The sequence below is a fragment of the Stegostoma tigrinum genome, chromosome 9 (assembly GCF_030684315.1).
Source record: "Stegostoma tigrinum isolate sSteTig4 chromosome 9, sSteTig4.hap1, whole genome shotgun sequence".
NCBI classification, from domain to species: Eukaryota; Metazoa; Chordata; class Chondrichthyes; order Orectolobiformes; family Stegostomatidae; genus Stegostoma; species Stegostoma tigrinum.
Genome location: NC_081362.1, coordinates 99,024,994 through 99,044,155, shown reverse-complemented (window position 1 = coordinate 99,044,155; position 19,162 = coordinate 99,024,994).

Genomic DNA, 19,162 nt, shown 5'->3' with positions numbered 1-19,162 from the left:
TTGTGGCTTATCTGTCAATCCTCTACTCTACTTTCCTGTCCTTTTCCCATAACTCTTCATTCCCTTATTGATTAAAAATCAGCCTAGCTCAGCTTTGAATATATGTACTAACCCAGCCTTGACAGCTCTCTGTGATGAAGAAGTCCATAGTTTTTTTACCTTTGAGAAAAGAAATTGCTCCTTACTTCTGTCCTAAATGTACAATTCATTACAGTGAGATTCTACCCTCTGTTCCTAGTTTCTCCCACAATGGGAAGCCATCTTAGTTACTAATGGCAATAGAAACAACAAGGACACAAGGAAAATATTTTCCCCCCAACCAGCGGTGTAGGCTTGTAATGCACTGAGAGTGTAGGGGAGGCTGGTTCAATTCAGGCTTTCAAGCTTTCCAATCTGAAAAAAAGAATGTGCAAGTTTACAGAGTGGTGGCAGGGGAGTAGGTAAATATAGTCATAAGTGGCCTCTTTCTGTGCTGTTAGAATTCTATGATGCTTCAACAATTCGAAAACCCTTGTTCAAATAAAGCTGGTACACTCTGAGCAGTTCAGGATTTCTGTGAAAAAGGAAGTGCAGCAGTGATACCCAGGGAAGGGAGTCAGAAGCTGGGCTGAAAGCCAGATAGGATACAAACATTGTGAATGGTGTCAGCTTCAGTCAGAAGGGGTTGAGTTGGTGCTGGAGCCAGAGATGTTGACTTCACTTACACTGGGGGGTATTTCTCCAGAGCGGAGAGAAGGGCAGAAAGGATAGAAGTAGAAGTTTAGGGAGCAGTGAGTGGAAACAGCAGGGAGTTGAAACCCGGGACTCAGTAGTGCAATAGGATAGAGGGAAAGACTGGAAGACTGGTATGGTGGGGATGTTAGAGGGTGCATGTAGAAGCAGGATACTCTGCTGCAGGTCTAGGAAATGTGAGATGAGGAGCTGGGAGCAGGAGTGGATTGGGGAAATAGGGACTAAGCAGCGGGCGCATGGGGCAATGGGGTGGGATGGGGGTGTTTGGCAAGCGAGGAGGAACACATTGTTGGGTGTACGAATCCCTGATTCCATCCATTTCATGTGTACAGTCAGTGGCTTTGCAAATTCAGGAGACTCTCACATCAGGCACAGAGCCTTCTCCTTTTTTGGTTTTGTTTGGAGACATTTCTGGAGATTGGAATGAGATTCCGGGAGCTGCACTGACATCATCGAGTCACACTGACCAGGCACAGAACTGAGTTCCCACCCCCCTCAACAGACCAGGCCTGGGGCTGACTGACTGAGTACATTCAGCAGGGGGGGTTGTCAGTGAGAAAGTTACCAGGCTGTAAACAGCTGTCAGGCAGGAAGCAAAACCACAGCTTCTAGCTGACTGGAACTTAACCCTCCATTTGCTGGTATCGGTTCAGATTAGAATTTTATATCATTAGCGTAGGAATCATTTAACATGCAGCACATCATGCGGAATACATGGTGATCTGTCACCTCTCCCCATCAAATTCTCCCGCCAATCAACTCCCCCCACCCATCAACTTCTGGAGAACCCTCAGCCATCACCAGGCATGGAAGTATAATGAGACATCTGTTCCTTCAGAAGGTGCTGAGTCCTTGGATAATGGCTGTTTTGGGCAGTAGTGATTAATGAAAAGGCACGAGAGGTCAGACACTGTGCTGTTTAATGATTCTGCTAACTGATCACATACAAATCCAGAATGAATTGTTTATTGGTGTGATAATGCAGCAATATGTTAAACAAGAGTTGCAGACAGAAGGCAGGCACTCCTGCTGACTGTAAAACTTTTCTTAAACACTTTTGGATATTTAATCAAAGCCTGAATGCAATTCTATCGCACACTTGGCTCCTGCACTTAATGGGTACAATTACCAAGCTTCCTGCTCTGCCCCAGGGCCTGGGGTTACAAGGTTAGCAACACACTTACTCATTTCATATACAAGTTGCTGGACAACAGCCAGGACGCTGGACACAGTGCCAAGCCTTGGGTGGGGAGAATGTCACAGTAAGAAGCTTGGGACAGAGATACGAGACAGAAAAATGAAACGAGACTATGGGGGAAATATTGAGGGGTGGGGTTTTGGGGGAATGTGAAAGAGAATGGATAGGAAAGGGAGTCAGAACGTACAAACATTAATAGGAGTAGATGTCAACCATTCAGCCCTACCATTCAACATGACACATTTGGCTCGTTTGTGGTACAGTAGTAGTGTCCTACCCCTGGCCTAAGAGACCCAGGTTCACATCCTACTGGCTAGCAGTGTTGTAAAGTAACATCTCTGAATGGGTTGATTTGGAAAAGCAGACTAAAAAATTTATTTCTTAAAAAAACAGCATGATGAATGGATGACCTTCAAATCCACTCACCTACCCAATTCATAAGCCCTTGGATTCCCTTTAGAAAATTATTCCTTTAAAAAATATATGAACCTAGTTTCAAATTTAGTCGATGACAACCCAGCCACAGTTTGCTGACTTAGAGAAGGCCAACCATTTCTAATGCTCTGGGTGAAAACATTTTTCCCTGTAAGCCCGATCCTGATGCTGTGCACTGTTCCAGAGTCTTCAGCCACAGAACAGCCTCTGGCAGCTCCTCAGGTATGCTCCTTTAGAATGTTATATTTTTCAGTGAATCTCTCTTCCACAAACTATCGATTCATTCAATTCCATCGCTCCACATTGAACAACCCATTCAACAAGGATGGGTGTTCGAATTAAAGACCCTAACCTGAAGTATTAACTCTGTCTATCTCTCAATAAATGTTGCCAGACATGCTGAGGTAGCCCTAGTGGTGTGTACGCCCTAAATGCCAGGAGGATGGGGAATCAGAATACCAATGGGAGAAGAGTGTCGAGGTGAGATGCAATTTCACTTGGAGACTGGAGGCAGGCTGTAGGTTAATAGGTAGTTTTGCTATACTTCATTAAAATTCCAGTCTCTAAGCATGATTGAGATTCAGGCAAACAACACAATCATTCAAATGCAAACATCGCATATCCTGCTTCTTGCGGAGAGACACATCCCTCAGGACACACGAACAATCTCTTCTTTTAGGATCAAGAGAATTCATCAGAGCAGAACCATGAATACATGAGCAGGAAATTGTTCCAGGTTACTCCCATCCCTGGGGAGGTGTGCAGTAAAGTTGTGAATACCATGGAAGGGTGTATCTACACACTGCCCACAGTCACAGGGCAGACTGTGTAAAATGACACACACTGCCCACTGTCACAGGACAGACAGTGATATAACCACACACACTGCCCACTGTCACAGGACAGACAGTGATATAACCACACACACTGCTCACTGTCACAGGACAGACAGTGATATAACCACACACACCGCTCACTGTCACAGGACAGACAGTGATATAACCACACACACTGCCCACTGTCACAGGACAGACAGTGATATAACCACACACACCGCTCACTGTCACAGGACAGACAGTGATATAACCACACACACCGCTCACTGTCACAGGACGGACAGTGATATAACCACACACACTGCCCACTGTCACAGGACAGACAGTGATATAACCACACACACCGCTCACTGTCACAGGACAGACAGTGATATAACCACACACACTGCTCACTGTCACAGGACAGGCAGTAATATAACCACACACTCCGCTCACTGTCACAGGACAGACAGTGATATAACCACACACACCGCTCACTGTCACAGGAAAGACAGTGGGATAACCACACACACTGCCCACTGTCACAGGACAGACAGTGATATAACCACACACACTGCACACTGTCAGTGGACAGATAGTGAGATAACCACACACACTGCCCACTGTCACAGGACAGACAGTGATATAACCAGACACACTGCCGACTGTCACAGGACAGACAGTGATATAACCACACACACTGCACACTGTCACAGGACAGACCGTGATATAAACACACACATTGCACACTGTCATAGGACAGACAGTAATATAACCACACACACTGCTCACTGTCACAGGACAGACAGTGATATAACCACACACACTGCCGACTGTCACAGGACAGACAGTGATATAACCACACACACTGCACACTGTCAGAGGACAGATAGTGAGATAACCACACACACCGCACACTGTCACAGGACAGACAGTGATATAACCACACACACTGCACACTGTCAGAGGACAGATAGTGAGATAACCACACACACTGCCCACTGTCACAGGACAGACAGTGATATAACCAGACACACTGCTCACTGTCACAGGACAGACAGTGATATAAACACACACACAGCCCACTGTCACAGGACAGACAGTGATATAACCACACACACCGCTCACTGTCTCAGGGCAGACAGTGACATAACCACACACATGGCTCACTGTCGCAGGGCAGACAGTGATATAACCACACACACTGCCCACTGTCACAGGACAGACAGTGATATAAACACACACACTGATCACTGTCACAGGACAGACAGTGATATAACCACACACACCGCTGACTGTCTCAGGGCAGACAGTGACATAACCACACACATGGCTCACTGTCACAGGACAGACAGTGATATAACCACAAACAGTGCCCACTGTGACACGGCTGACAGTGATATAACCACACAAACCGCCCACTGTCACAGGACAGACAGTGATATAACCAAACAAACCGCCCACTGTCACAGGACAGACAGTGATATAACCACACACACTGCTCACTGTCACAGGACAGACAGTGATATAAACACACTCACTGCTCACTGTCACAAGACAGACAGTGATATAACCACACACACTGCACACTGTCACAGGACAGACCGTGATATAAACACACACATTGCACACTGTCATAGGACAGACAGTAATATAACCACACACACTGCTCACTGTCACAGGACAGACAGTGATATAACCACACACACTGCTCACTGTCACAAGACAGACAGTGATATAAACACACACACTGCACACTGTCACAGGACAGACCGTGATATAAACACACACATTGCGCACTGTCATAGGACAGACAGTAATATAACCACACACACTGCTCACTGTCACAGGACAGACAGTGATATAACCACACACACTGCTCACTGTCACAGGACAGACAGTGATATAAACACACTCACTGCTCACTGTCACAGGACAGACAGTGATATAACCACACACACCGGTCACTGTCTCAGGACAGACAGTGATATAACCACACATACTGCTCACTGTCAGAGGACAGACAGTGATATAACCACACACACTGCCCACTGTCACAGGACAGACAGTGACATAACCACACACAGTGCCACCTGTCACACGACAGACAGTGATATAACCACACACAGTGCCCACTGTCACACGACTGACAGTGATATAACCACACAACTGCGCCCACTGTCACAGGACAGACAGTGATATAACCACACACACCGCTCACTGTCACAGGACAGACAGTGATATAACCACACACACCGCCCACTGTGACAGGACAGACAGTGAGATAACCACACACACTGCCCACTGTCACAGGACAGACAGTGATATAACCACACACACCGTTCACTGTCACAGGACAGACAGTGATATAACCACACACACTGCCCACTGTCACAGGACAGACAGTGACATAACCACACACACCGGTCACTGTCTCAGGACAGACAGTGATATAACCACACACACTGCTCACTGTCACAGGACAGACAGTGATATAACCACACACAGTGCCCACTGTCACACGACAGACAGTGATATAACCACACACAGTGCCCACTGTCACACGACTGACAGTGATATAACCACACACACTGCCCACTGTCACATGACAGGCAGTGATATAACCACACACATTGCACACTGTCACTGGACAGACAGAGATATAACCACACACACCGGTCACTGTCTCAGGACAGACACTGAGATAACCACACACACTGCTCACTGTCACAGGACAGACAGTGATATAAACACACACACTGCACACTGTCACAGGACAGACAGTGATATAACCACACAAACCGCCCACTGTCACAGGACAGACAGTGATATAAACACACACACTGCACACTGTCACAGGACAGACCGTGATATAAACACACACATTGCACACTGTCACAGGAAAGACAGTGATATAACCACACACACTGCTCACTGTCACAGGACAGACAGTGATATAACCACACACACCGGTCACTGTCTCAGGACAAACAGTGATATAAACACACTCACTGATCACTGTCACAGGACAGACAGTGATATAACCACACACACCGGTCACTGTCTCAGGACAGACAGTGATATAACCACACACACTGCTCACTGTCACAGGACAGACAGTGACATAACCACACACACTGCCCACTGTCACAGGACAGACAGTGATATAACCACACACACTGCTCACTGTCACAGGACAGACAGTGATATAACCACACACACTGCCCACTGTCACAGGACAGACAGTGATATAACCACACACACTGCCCACTGTCACACGACTGACAGTGATATAACCACACAAATGCGCCCACTGTCGCAGGACAGACAGTGATACAACCACACACACCGCTCACAGTCACAGGACAGACAGTGATATAACCACACAACCTGCACACTGTCACTGGACAGACAGTGAGATAACCACACACACTGCTCACTGTGACACGACTGACAGTGATATAACCACACACACCGCTCACTGTCACAGGACAGACAGTGATATAACCACACACACTGCCCACTGTCACACGACTGACAGTGATATAACCACACAAATGCGCCCACTGTCACAGGACAGACAGTGATACAACCACACACACCGCTCACAGTCACAGGACAGACAGTGATATAACCACACAACCTGCACACTGTCACTGGATAGACAGTGATATAACCACACACACCGTTCACTGTCACAGGACAGACAGTGATATAACCACACACACTGCCCACTGTCACAGGACAGACAGTGATATAACCACACACACCGCACACTGTCACAGGACAGACAGTGATATACCCACACACACTGCCCACTGTCACAGGACAAACAGTGATATAAACACACTCACTGATCACTGTCACAGGACAGACAGTGATATAACCACACACACCGGTCACTGTCTCAGGACAGACAGTGATATAACCACACACACTGCTCACTGTCACAGGACAGACAGTGACATAACCACACACACTGCCCACTGTCACACGACTGACAGTGATATAACCACACACACTGCTCACTGTCACAGGACAGACAGTGACATAACCCCACACACTGCCCACTGTCTCAGGACAGACAGTGATATAAACACACACACTGCCCACTGTCACAGGACAGACAGTGATATAACCACACACACTGCCCACTGTCACAGGACAGAAAGTGATATAACCACACACACTGCCCACTGTCACACGACTGACAGTGATATAACCACACAAATGCGCCCACTGTCACAGGACAGACAGTGAACAACCACACACACAGCTCACTGTCACAGGACAGACAGTGATATAACCACACACACTGCTCACTGTCACAGGACAGACAGTGATATAACCACACACAGTGCCCACTGTCACACGACAGACAGTGATATAACCACACACAGTGCCCACTGTCACACGACTGACAGTGATATAACCACACACACTGCACACTGTCACTGGACAGACAGAGATATAACCACACACACCGGTCACTGTCTCAGGACAGACACTGAGATAACCACACACACTGCTCACTGTCACAGGACAGACAGTGATATAAACACACACACTGCTCACTGTCACAGGACAGACAGTGATATAACCACACACACCGCTCACTGTCACAGGACAGACAGTGATATAACCACACACACTGCCCACTGTCACAGGACCGACAGTGATATAAGCACACACACTGCCCACTGTCACAGGACAGACAGTGTCATAACCACACACACTGCAGACTGTCACAGGACAGACAGTGATATAACCACACACACTGCAGACTGTCACAGGACAGACCGTGATATAAACACACACATTGCACACTGTCATAGGACAGACAGTAATATAACCACACACACTGCTCACTGTCACAGGACAGACAGTGATATAACCACACACACTGCTCACTGTCACAGGACAGACAGTGATATAAACACACTCACTGCTCACTGTCACAGGACAGACAGTGATATAACCACACACACCGGTCACTGTCTCAGGACAGACAGTGATATAACCACACATACTGCTCACTGTCACAGGACAGACAGTGATATAACCACACACACTGCCCACTGTCACAGGACAGACAGTGACATAACCACACACAGTGCCACCTGTCACACGACAGACAGTGATATAACCACACACAGTGCCCACTGTCACACGACTGACAGTGATATAACCACACAACTGCGCCCACTGTCACAGGACAGACAGTGATATAACCACACACACCGCTCACTGTCACAGGACAGACAGTGATATAACCACACACAGTGCCCACTGTCACACGACAGACAGTGATATAACCACACACAGTGCCCACTGTCACAGGACAGATAGTGATATAACCACACACACTGCCCACTGTCACAGGACAGACAGTGATATAACCACACACACTGCCCACTGTCACAGGACAGACAGTGACATAACCACACACACCGGTCACTGTCTCAGGACAGACAGTGATATAACCACACACACTGCTCACTGTCACAGGACAGACAGTGATATAACCACACACAGTGCCCACTGTCACAGGACAGACAGTGATATAACCACACACACTGCTCACTGTCACAGGACAGACAGTGATATAAACACACACACTGCTCACTGTCACAGGACAGACAGTGATATAACCACACACAGTGCCCACTGTCACACGACAGACAGTGATATAACCACACACAGTGCCCACTGTCACACGACTGACAGTGATATAACCACACACACTGCCCACTGTCACATGACAGACAGTGATATAACCACACACATTGCACACTGTCACTGGACAGACAGAGATATAACCACACACACCGGTCACTGTCTCAGGACAGACAGTGATATAACCACACACACCGCACACTGTCACAGGACAGACAGTGATATACCCACACACACTGCCCACTGTCACAGGACAAACAGTGATATAAACACACTCACTGATCACTGTCACAGGACAGACAGTGATATAACCACACACACCGGTCACTGTCTCAGGACAGACAGTGATATAACCACACACACTGCTCACTGTCACAGGACAGACAGTGACATAACCACACACACTGCCCACTGTCACAGGACAGACAGTGATATAACCACACACACTGCACACTGTCACAGGACAGACCGTGATATAAACACACACATTGCACACTGTCACAGGAAAGACAGTGATATAACCACACACACTGCTCACTGTCACAGGACAGACAGTGATATAACCACACACACCGGTCACTGTCTCAGGACAGACAGTGATATAACCACACACACTGCACACTGTCACTGGGCAGACAGTGAGATAACCACACACACTGCACACTGTCACTGGACAGACAGTGATATAACCACACACACCGTTCACTGTCACAGGACAGACAGTGATATAACCACACACACTGCCCACTGTCACAGGACAGACAGTGATATAACCACACACACCTCACACTGTCACAGGACAGACAGTGATATACCCACACACACTGCCCACTGTCACAGGACAAACAGTGATATAAACACACTCACTGATCACTGTCACAGGACAGACAGTGATATAACCACACACACCGTTCACTGTCTCAGGACAGACAGTGATATAACCACACACACTGCTCACTGTCACAGGACAGACAGTGACATAACCACACACACTGCCCACTGTCACAGGACAGACAGTGATATAACCACACACACCGCTCACTGTCACAGGACAGACAGTGATATAACCACACACAGTGCCCACTGTCACAGGACAGACAGTGATATAACCACACACACTGCCCACTGTCACACGACTGACAGTGATATAACGACACGGGCTGATATAACATGGCTGGAATGGTTGCTGGATATTCCAGGGTTTAGAACATTTAAAAAGAATAGGGAGGGGGGAAAAAGAGGAGGGGGTGTAGCACTACTAATCAGAGAGGGTATCACAGCTACAGAAGCTTCCATTGTCGAGGAAGATCTGCCTACTGAGTCAGTATGGGTGGAAATTAGGAACAGCAAGGGAGTAGTCACCTCGTTAGGGGTTTACTACAGGCCCCCCAATAGCAGCAGGGAGATTGTAGAAAGCATAGGTCGACAGATTTTGGAAAAGTGTGGACGCAGTAGGGTTGTTGTAATGGGTGACTTTAACTTTCCTAATATTGATTGGAACCTCCTTCGAGCAGAAGATTTGAATGGAGCTGTTTTTGTAAGGTGTGTTCAGGAGGGTTTCCTAATGCAGTACGTTGACAGGCCGACGAGGGGAGAGGCCATTCTAGACTTGGTGCTCGGAAACGAGCCGGGGCAGGTATCAGATCTTGTGGTGGGAGAGCATTTTGGTGATAGTGACCATAACACTCTCTCATTCTACATAGCTATGGAGAAGGAGAGGATTAGGCAGAATGGGAGGATATTTAATTGGGGAAGAGGAAACTATGATGCGATTAGACACGAGTTAGGAAGCATGGACTGGGAGCAGTTGTTCCATGGTAAGGGAACTATAGACATGTGGAGATGGTTTAAGGAACAGTTGTTGGGAGTGATGAGTAAATATGTCCCTCTGAGACAGGCAAGACGGGGTAAGATAAAGGAACCTTGGATGACGAGAGCGGTGGAGCTTCTAGTGAAAAGGAAGAAGGTAGCTTACATAAGGTGGAGGAAGCTAGGGTCAAGTTCAGCTAGAGAGGATTACATGCAGGCAAGGAAGGAGCTCAAAAATGGTCTGAGGAGAGCCAGGAGGGGGCACGAGAAAGGCTTGGCAGAAGGAATCCGGGAAAACACAAAGGCATTTTACACTTACGTGAGGAATAAGAGAATGGTCAAAGAAAGAGTAGGGCCGATCAGGGATAGCATAGGGAACTTGTGTGTGGAGCCTGAGGAGGTAGGGGAAGCCCTAAATGAGTTTTTTGCTTCTGTCTTTACGAAAGAAACGACCTGTGTAGTGAATGAAACCTTTGAAGAGCAGGTGTGCATGCTGGAATGGATAGAGATAGAGGAAGCTGATGTACTGAAAATTTTGTCAAACATTAAGATTGACAAGTCGCCAGGCCCGGATCAGATTTGTCCTCGGCTGCTTTGGGAAGCGAGAAATGCAATTGCTTCGCCACTTGCGAAGATCTTTGCATCCTCGCTCTCCACTGGAGTCGTACCTGAGGACTGGAGAGAGGCAAATGTAATTCCTCTCTTCAAGAAAGGAAATAGGGAAATCCCCGGCAATTATAGACCGGTAAGTCTCACGTCTGTCGTCTGCAAGGTGTTAGAAAGGATTCTGAGGGATAAGATTTATGACCATCTGGAAGAGCATGGCTTGATCAAATACAGTCAACACGGCTTTGTGAGGGGTAGGTCATGCCTTACAAACCTTATCGAGTTTTTTGAGGATGTGACTAGTAAGGTTGATGAGGGTCAAGCTGTGGATGTGGTGTATATGGACTTCAGTAAGGCATTTGATAAGGTTCCCCATGGAAGGCTCATTCAGAAGGTCAGGAGGAATGGGATACAGGGGAACTTAGCTGCTTGGATACAGAATTGGCTGGCCAACAGAAGACAGCGAGTGGTAGTAGAAGGAAAATATTCTGCCTGGAAGTCAGTGGTGAGTGGGGTTCCACAGGGCTCTGTCCTTGGGCCTCTACTGTTTGTAATTTTTATTAATGACTTGGACGAGGGAATTGAAGGATGGGTCAGCAAGTTTGCAGACGACACAAAGGTCGGAGGTGTCGTTGACAGTGTAGAGGGCTGTTGTAGGCTGCAGCGGGACATTGACAGGATGCAGAGATGGGCTGAGAGGTGGCAGATGGAGTTCAATCTGGATAAATGCGAGGTGATGCATTTTGGAAGGTCGAATTTGAAAGCTGAGTACAGGATTAAGGATAGGATTCTTGGCAGCGTGGAGGAACAGAGGGATCTTGGTGTGCAGATACATAGATCCCTTAAAATGGCCACCCAAGTGGACAGGGTTGTTAAGAAAGCATATGGTGTTTTGGCTTTCATTAACAGGGGGATTGAGTTTAAGAGTCGTGAGATCTTGTTGCAGCTCTATAAAACTTTGGTTAGACCGCACTTGGAATACTGCGTCCAGTTCTGGGCGCCCTATTATAGGAAAGATGTGGATGCTTTGGAGAGGGTTCAGAGGAGGTTTACCAGGATGCTGCCTGGACTGGAGGGCTTATCTTATGAAGAGAGGTTGACTGAGCTCGGTCTCTTTTCATTGGAGAAAAGGAGGAGGAGAGGGGACCTAATTGAGGTATACAAGATAATGAGAGGCATAGATAGAGTCGATAGCCAGAGACTATTTCCCAGGGCAGAAATGGCTAGCACGAGGGGTCATAGTTTTAAGCTGGTTGGTGGAAAGTATAGAGGGGATGTCAGAGGCAGGTTCTTTACGCAGAGAGTTGTGAGAGCATGGAATGCGTTGCCAGCAGCAGTTGTGGAAGCAAGGTCATTGGGGTCATTTAAGAGACTGCTGGACATGCATATGGTCACAGAAATTTGAGGGTGCATCCATGAGGGTCAATGGTCGGCACAACATTGTGGGCTGAAGGGCCTGTTCTGTGCTGTACTGTTCTATGTTCTATGTTCTATGTTCTATGACACAAATGCGCCCACTGTCACAGGACAGACAGTGATACAACCACACACACCGCTCACAGTCACAGGACAGACAGTGATATAACCACACAACCTGCACACTGTCACTGGACAGACAGTGAGATAACCACACACACTGCTCACTGTCACAGGACAGACAGTGATATAACCACACACACTGCCCACTGTCACAGGACAGACAGTGATAAAACCACACACACTGCCCACTGTCACAGGACAGACAGTGATATAACCACACACACTGCCCACTGTCACAGGACAGACAGTGATAAAACCACACACACTGCCCACTGTCACAGGACAGACAGTGATATAACCACACACACTGCCCACTGTCACAGGACAGAGAGTGATATAAACACACACAGTGCCACCTGTCACAGGACAAACAGTGACATAACCACACACAGTGCCCACTGTCTCACGACAGACAGTGATATAACGACACACACAGCCCACTGTCACAGGACAGACAGTGATATAACCACACACACTGCCCACTGTCACAGGGCAGACAGAGATATAACCACACACACTGCCCACTGTCACAGGACAGACAGAGATATAACCACACACACTGCCCACTGTCACAGGACAGACAGTGACATAACCACACACAGTGCCACCTGTCACACGACAGACAGTGAGATAACCACACACACCGTTCACTGTCACAGGACAGACAGTGATATAACCACACACACTGCCCACTGTCACAGGACAGACAGTGACATAACCACACACACCGGTCACTGTCTCAGGACAGACAGTGATATAACCACACACACTGCTCACTGTCACAGGACAGACAGTGATATAACCACACACAGTGCCCACTGTCACACGACAGACAGTGATATAACCACACACAGTGCCCACTGTCACACGACTGACAGTGATATAACCACACACACTGCACACTGTCACTGGACAGACAGAGATATAACCACACACACCGGTCACTGTCTCAGGACAGACACTGAGATAACCACACACACTGCTCACTGTCACAGGACAGACAGTGATATAAACACACACACTGCACACTGTCACAGGACAGACAGTGATATAACCACACACACTGCTCACTGTCACAGGACAGACCGTGATATAAACACACACATTGCACACTGTCACAGGAAAGACAGTGATATAACCACACACACTGCTCACTGTCACAGGACAGACAGTGATATAACCACACACACCGGCCACTGTCTCAGGACAGACAGTGATATAACCACACACATTGCACACTGTCATAGGACAGACAGTGATATAAACACACTCACTGCTCACTGTCATAGGACAGACAGTGATATAAACACATACACTGCACACTGTCACAGGAAAGACAGTGGTATAACCACACACACTGCTCACTGTCACAGGACAGACAGTGATATAACCACACACACCGGTCACTGTCTCAGGACAGACAGTGATAGAACCACACACATTGCACACTGTCATAGGACAGACAGTGATATAAACACACTCACTGCTCACTGTCATAGGACAGACAGTGATATAAACACATACACTGCACACTGTCACAGGAAAGACAGTGATATAACCACACACACTGCTCACTGTCACAGGACAGACAGTGATATAACCACACACACCGGTCACTGTCTCAGGACAGACAGTGATAGAACCACACACACTGCTCACTGTCACAGGACAGACAGTGATATAACCACACACACTGCCCACTGTCACAGGACAGACAGTGACATAACCACACACAGTGCCACCTGTCACACGACAGACAGTGATATAACCACACACAGTGCCCACTGCCACACGACTGACAGTGATATAACCACACAAATGCGCCCACTGTCACAGGACAGACAGTGATATAACCACACACATTGCACACTGTCACTGGACAGACAGAGATATAACCACACACACCGGTCACTGTCTCAGGACAGACAGTGATATAACCACACACACCGCACACTGTCACAGGACAGACAGTGATATACCCACACACACTGCCCACTGTCACAGGACAAACAGTGATATAAACACACTCACTGATCACTGTCACAGGACAGACAGTGATATAACCACACACACCGGTCACTGTCTCAGGACAGACAGTGATATAACCACACACACTGCTCACTGTCACAGGACAGACAGTGACATAACCACACACACTGCCCACTGTCACAGGACAGACAGTGATATAACCACACACACTGCACACTGTCACAGGACAGACCGTGATATAAACACACACATTGCACACTGTCACAGGAAAGACAGTGATATAACCACACACACTGCTCACTGTCACAGGACAGACAGTGATATAACCACACACACCGGTCACTGTCTCAGGACAGACAGTGATATAACCACACACACTGCACACTGTCACTGGGCAGACAGTGAGATAACCACACACACTGCACACTGTCACTGGACAGACAGTGATATAACCACACACACCGTTCACTGTCACAGGACAGACAGTGATATAACCACACACACTGCCCACTGTCACAGGACAGACAGTGATATAACCACACACACCTCACACTGTCACAGGACAGACAGTGATATACCCACACACACTGCCCACTGTCACAGGACAAACAGTGATATAAACACACTCACTGATCACTGTCACAGGACAGACAGTGATATAACCACACACACCGTTCACTGTCTCAGGACAGACAGTGATATAACCACACACACTGCTCACTGTCACAGGACAGACAGTGACATAACCACACACACTGCCCACTGTCACAGGACAGACAGTGATATAACCACACACACCGCTCACTGTCACAGGACAGACAGTGATATAACCACACACAGTGCCCACTGTCACAGGACAGACAGTGATATAACCACACACACTGCCCACTGTCACACGACTGACAGTGATATAACGACACGGGCTGATATAACATGGCTGGAATGGTTGCTGGATATTCCAGGGTTTAGAACATTTAAAAAGAATAGGGAGGGGGGAAAAAGAGGAGGGGGTGTAGCACTACTAATCAGAGAGGGTATCACAGCTACAGAAGCTTCCATTGTCGAGGAAGATCTGCCTACTGAGTCAGTATGGGTGGAAATTAGGAACAGCAAGGGAGTAGTCACCTCGTTAGGGGTTTACTACAGGCCCCCCAATAGCAGCAGGGAGATTGTAGAAAGCATAGGTCGACAGATTTTGGAAAAGTGTGGACGCAGTAGGGTTGTTGTAATGGGTGACTTTAACTTTCCTAATATTGATTGGAACCTCCTTCGAGCAGAAGATTTGAATGGAGCTGTTTTTGTAAGGTGTGTTCAGGAGGGTTTCCTAATGCAGTACGTTGACAGGCCGACGAGGGGAGAGGCCATTCTAGACTTGGTGCTCGGAAACGAGCCGGGGCAGGTATCAGATCTTGTGGTGGGAGAGCATTTTGGTGATAGTGACCATAACACTCTCTCATTCTACATAGCTATGGAGAAGGAGAGGATTAGGCAGAATGGGAGGATATTTAATTGGGGAAGAGGAAACTATGATGCGATTAGACACGAGTTAGGAAGCATGGACTGGGAGCAGTTGTTCCATGGTAAGGGAACTATAGACATGTGGAGATGGTTTAAGGAACAGTTGTTGGGAGTGATGAGTAAATATGTCCCTCTGAGACAGGCAAGACGGGGTAAGATAAAGGAACCTTGGATGACGAGAGCGGTGGAGCTTCTAGTGAAAAGGAAGAAGGTAGCTTACATAAGGTGGAGGAAGCTAGGGTCAAGTTCAGCTAGAGAGGATTACATGCAGGCAAGGAAGGAGCTCAAAAATGGTCTGAGGAGAGCCAGGAGGGGGCACGAGAAAGGCTTGGCAGAAGGAATCCGGGAAAACACAAAGGCATTTTACACTTACGTGAGGAATAAGAGAATGGTCAAAGAAAGAGTAGGGCCGATCAGGGATAGCATAGGGAACTTGTGTGTGGAGCCTGAGGAGGTAGGGGAAGCCCTAAATGAGTTTTTTGCTTCTGTCTTTACGAAAGAAACGACCTGTGTAGTGAATGAAACCTTTGAAGAGCAGGTGTGCATGCTGGAATGGATAGAGATAGAGGAAGCTGATGTACTGAAAATTTTGTCAAACATTAAGATTGACAAGTCGCCAGGCCCGGATCAGATTTGTCCTCGGCTGCTTTGGGAAGCGAGAAATGCAATTGCTTCGCCACTTGCGAAGATCTTTGCATCCTCGCTCTCCACTGGAGTCGTACCTGAGGACTGGAGAGAGGCAAATGTAATTCCTCTCTTCAAGAAAGGAAATAGGGAAATCCCCGGCAATTATAGACCGGTAAGTCTCACGTCTGTCGTCTGCAAGGTGTTAGAAAGGATTCTGAGGGATAAGATTTATGACCATCTGGAAGAGCATGGCTTGATCAAATACAGTCAACACGGCTTTGTGAGGGGTAGGTCATGCCTTACAAACCTTATCGAGTTTTTTGAGGATGTGACTAGTAAGGTTGATGAGGGTCAAGCTGTGGATGTGGTGTATATGGACTTCAGTAAGGCATTTGATAAGGTTCCCCATGGAAGGCTCATTCAGAAGGTCAGGAGGAATGGGATACAGGGGAACTTAGCTGCTTGGATACAGAATTGGCTGGCCAACAGAAGACAGCGAGTGGTAGTAGAAGGAAAATATTCTGCCTGGAAGTCAGTGGTGAGTGGGGTTCCACAGGGCTCTGTCCTTGGGCCTCTACTGTTTGTAATTTTTATTAATGACTTGGACGAGGGAATTGAAGGATGGGTCAGCAAGTTTGCAGACGACACAAAGGTCGGAGGTGTCGTTGACAGTGTAGAGGGCTGTTGTAGGCTGCAGCGGGACATTGACAGGATGCAGAGATGGGCTGAGAGGTGGCAGATGGAGTTCAATCTGGATAAATGCGAGGTGATGCATTTTGGAAGGTCGAATTTGAAAGCTGAGTACAGGATTAAGGATAGGATTCTTGGCAGCGTGGAGGAACAGAGGGATCTTGGTGTGCAGATACATAGATCCCTTAAAATGGCCACCCAAGTGGACAGGGTTGTTAAGAAAGCATATGGTGTTTTGGCTTTCATTAACAGGGGGATTGAGTTTAAGAGTCGTGAGATCTTGTTGCAGCTCTATAAAACTTTGGTTAGACCGCACTTGGAATACTGCGTCCAGTTCTGGGCGCCCTATTATAGGAAAGATGTGGATGCTTTGGAGAGGGTTCAGAGGAGGTTTACCAGGATGCTGCCTGGACTGGAGGGCTTATCTTATGAAGAGAGGTTGACTGAGCTCGGTCTCTTTTCATTGGAGAAAAGGAGGAGGAGAGGGGACCTAATTGAGGTATACAAGATAATGAGAGGCATAGATAGAGTCGATAGCCAGAGACTATTTCCCAGGGCAGAAATGGCTAGCACGAGGGGTCATAGTTTTAAGCTGGTTGGTGGAAAGTATAGAGGGGATGTCAGAGGCAGGTTCTTTACGCAGAGAGTTGTGAGAGCATGGAATGCGTTGCCAGCAGCAGTTGTGGAAGCAAGGTCATTGGGGTCATTTAAGAGACTGCTGGACATGCATATGGTCACAGAAATTTGAGGGTGCATCCATGAGGGTCAATGGTCGGCACAACATTGTGGGCTGAAGGGCCTGTTCTGTGCTGTACTGTTCTATGTTCTATGTTCTATGTTCTATGACACAAATGCGCCCACTGTCACAGGACAGACAGTGATACAACCACACACACCGCTCACAGTCACAGGACAGACAGTGATATAACCACACAACCTGCACACTGTCACTGGACAGACAGTGAGATAACCACACACACTGCTCACTGTCACAGGACAGACAGTGATATAACCACACACACTGCCCACTGTCACAGGACAGACAGTGATAAAACCACACACACTGCCCACTGTCACAGGACAGACAGTGATATAACCACACACACTGCCCACTGTCACAGGACAGACAGTGATAAAACCACACACACTGCCCACTGTCACAGGACAGACAGTGATATAACCACACACACTGCCCACTGTCACAGGACAGAGAGTGATATAAACACACACAGTGCCACCTGTCACAGGACAAACAGTGACATAACCACACACAGTGCCCACTGTCTCACGACAGACAGTGATATAACGACACACACAGCCCACTGTCACAGGACAGACAGTGATATAACCACACACACTGCCCACTGTCACAGGGCAGACAGAGATATAACCACACACACTGCCCACTGTCACAGGACAGACAGAGATATAACCACACACACTGCCCACTGTCACAGGACAGACAGTGACATAACCACACACAGTGCCACCTGTCACACGACAGACAGTGAGATAACCACACACACCG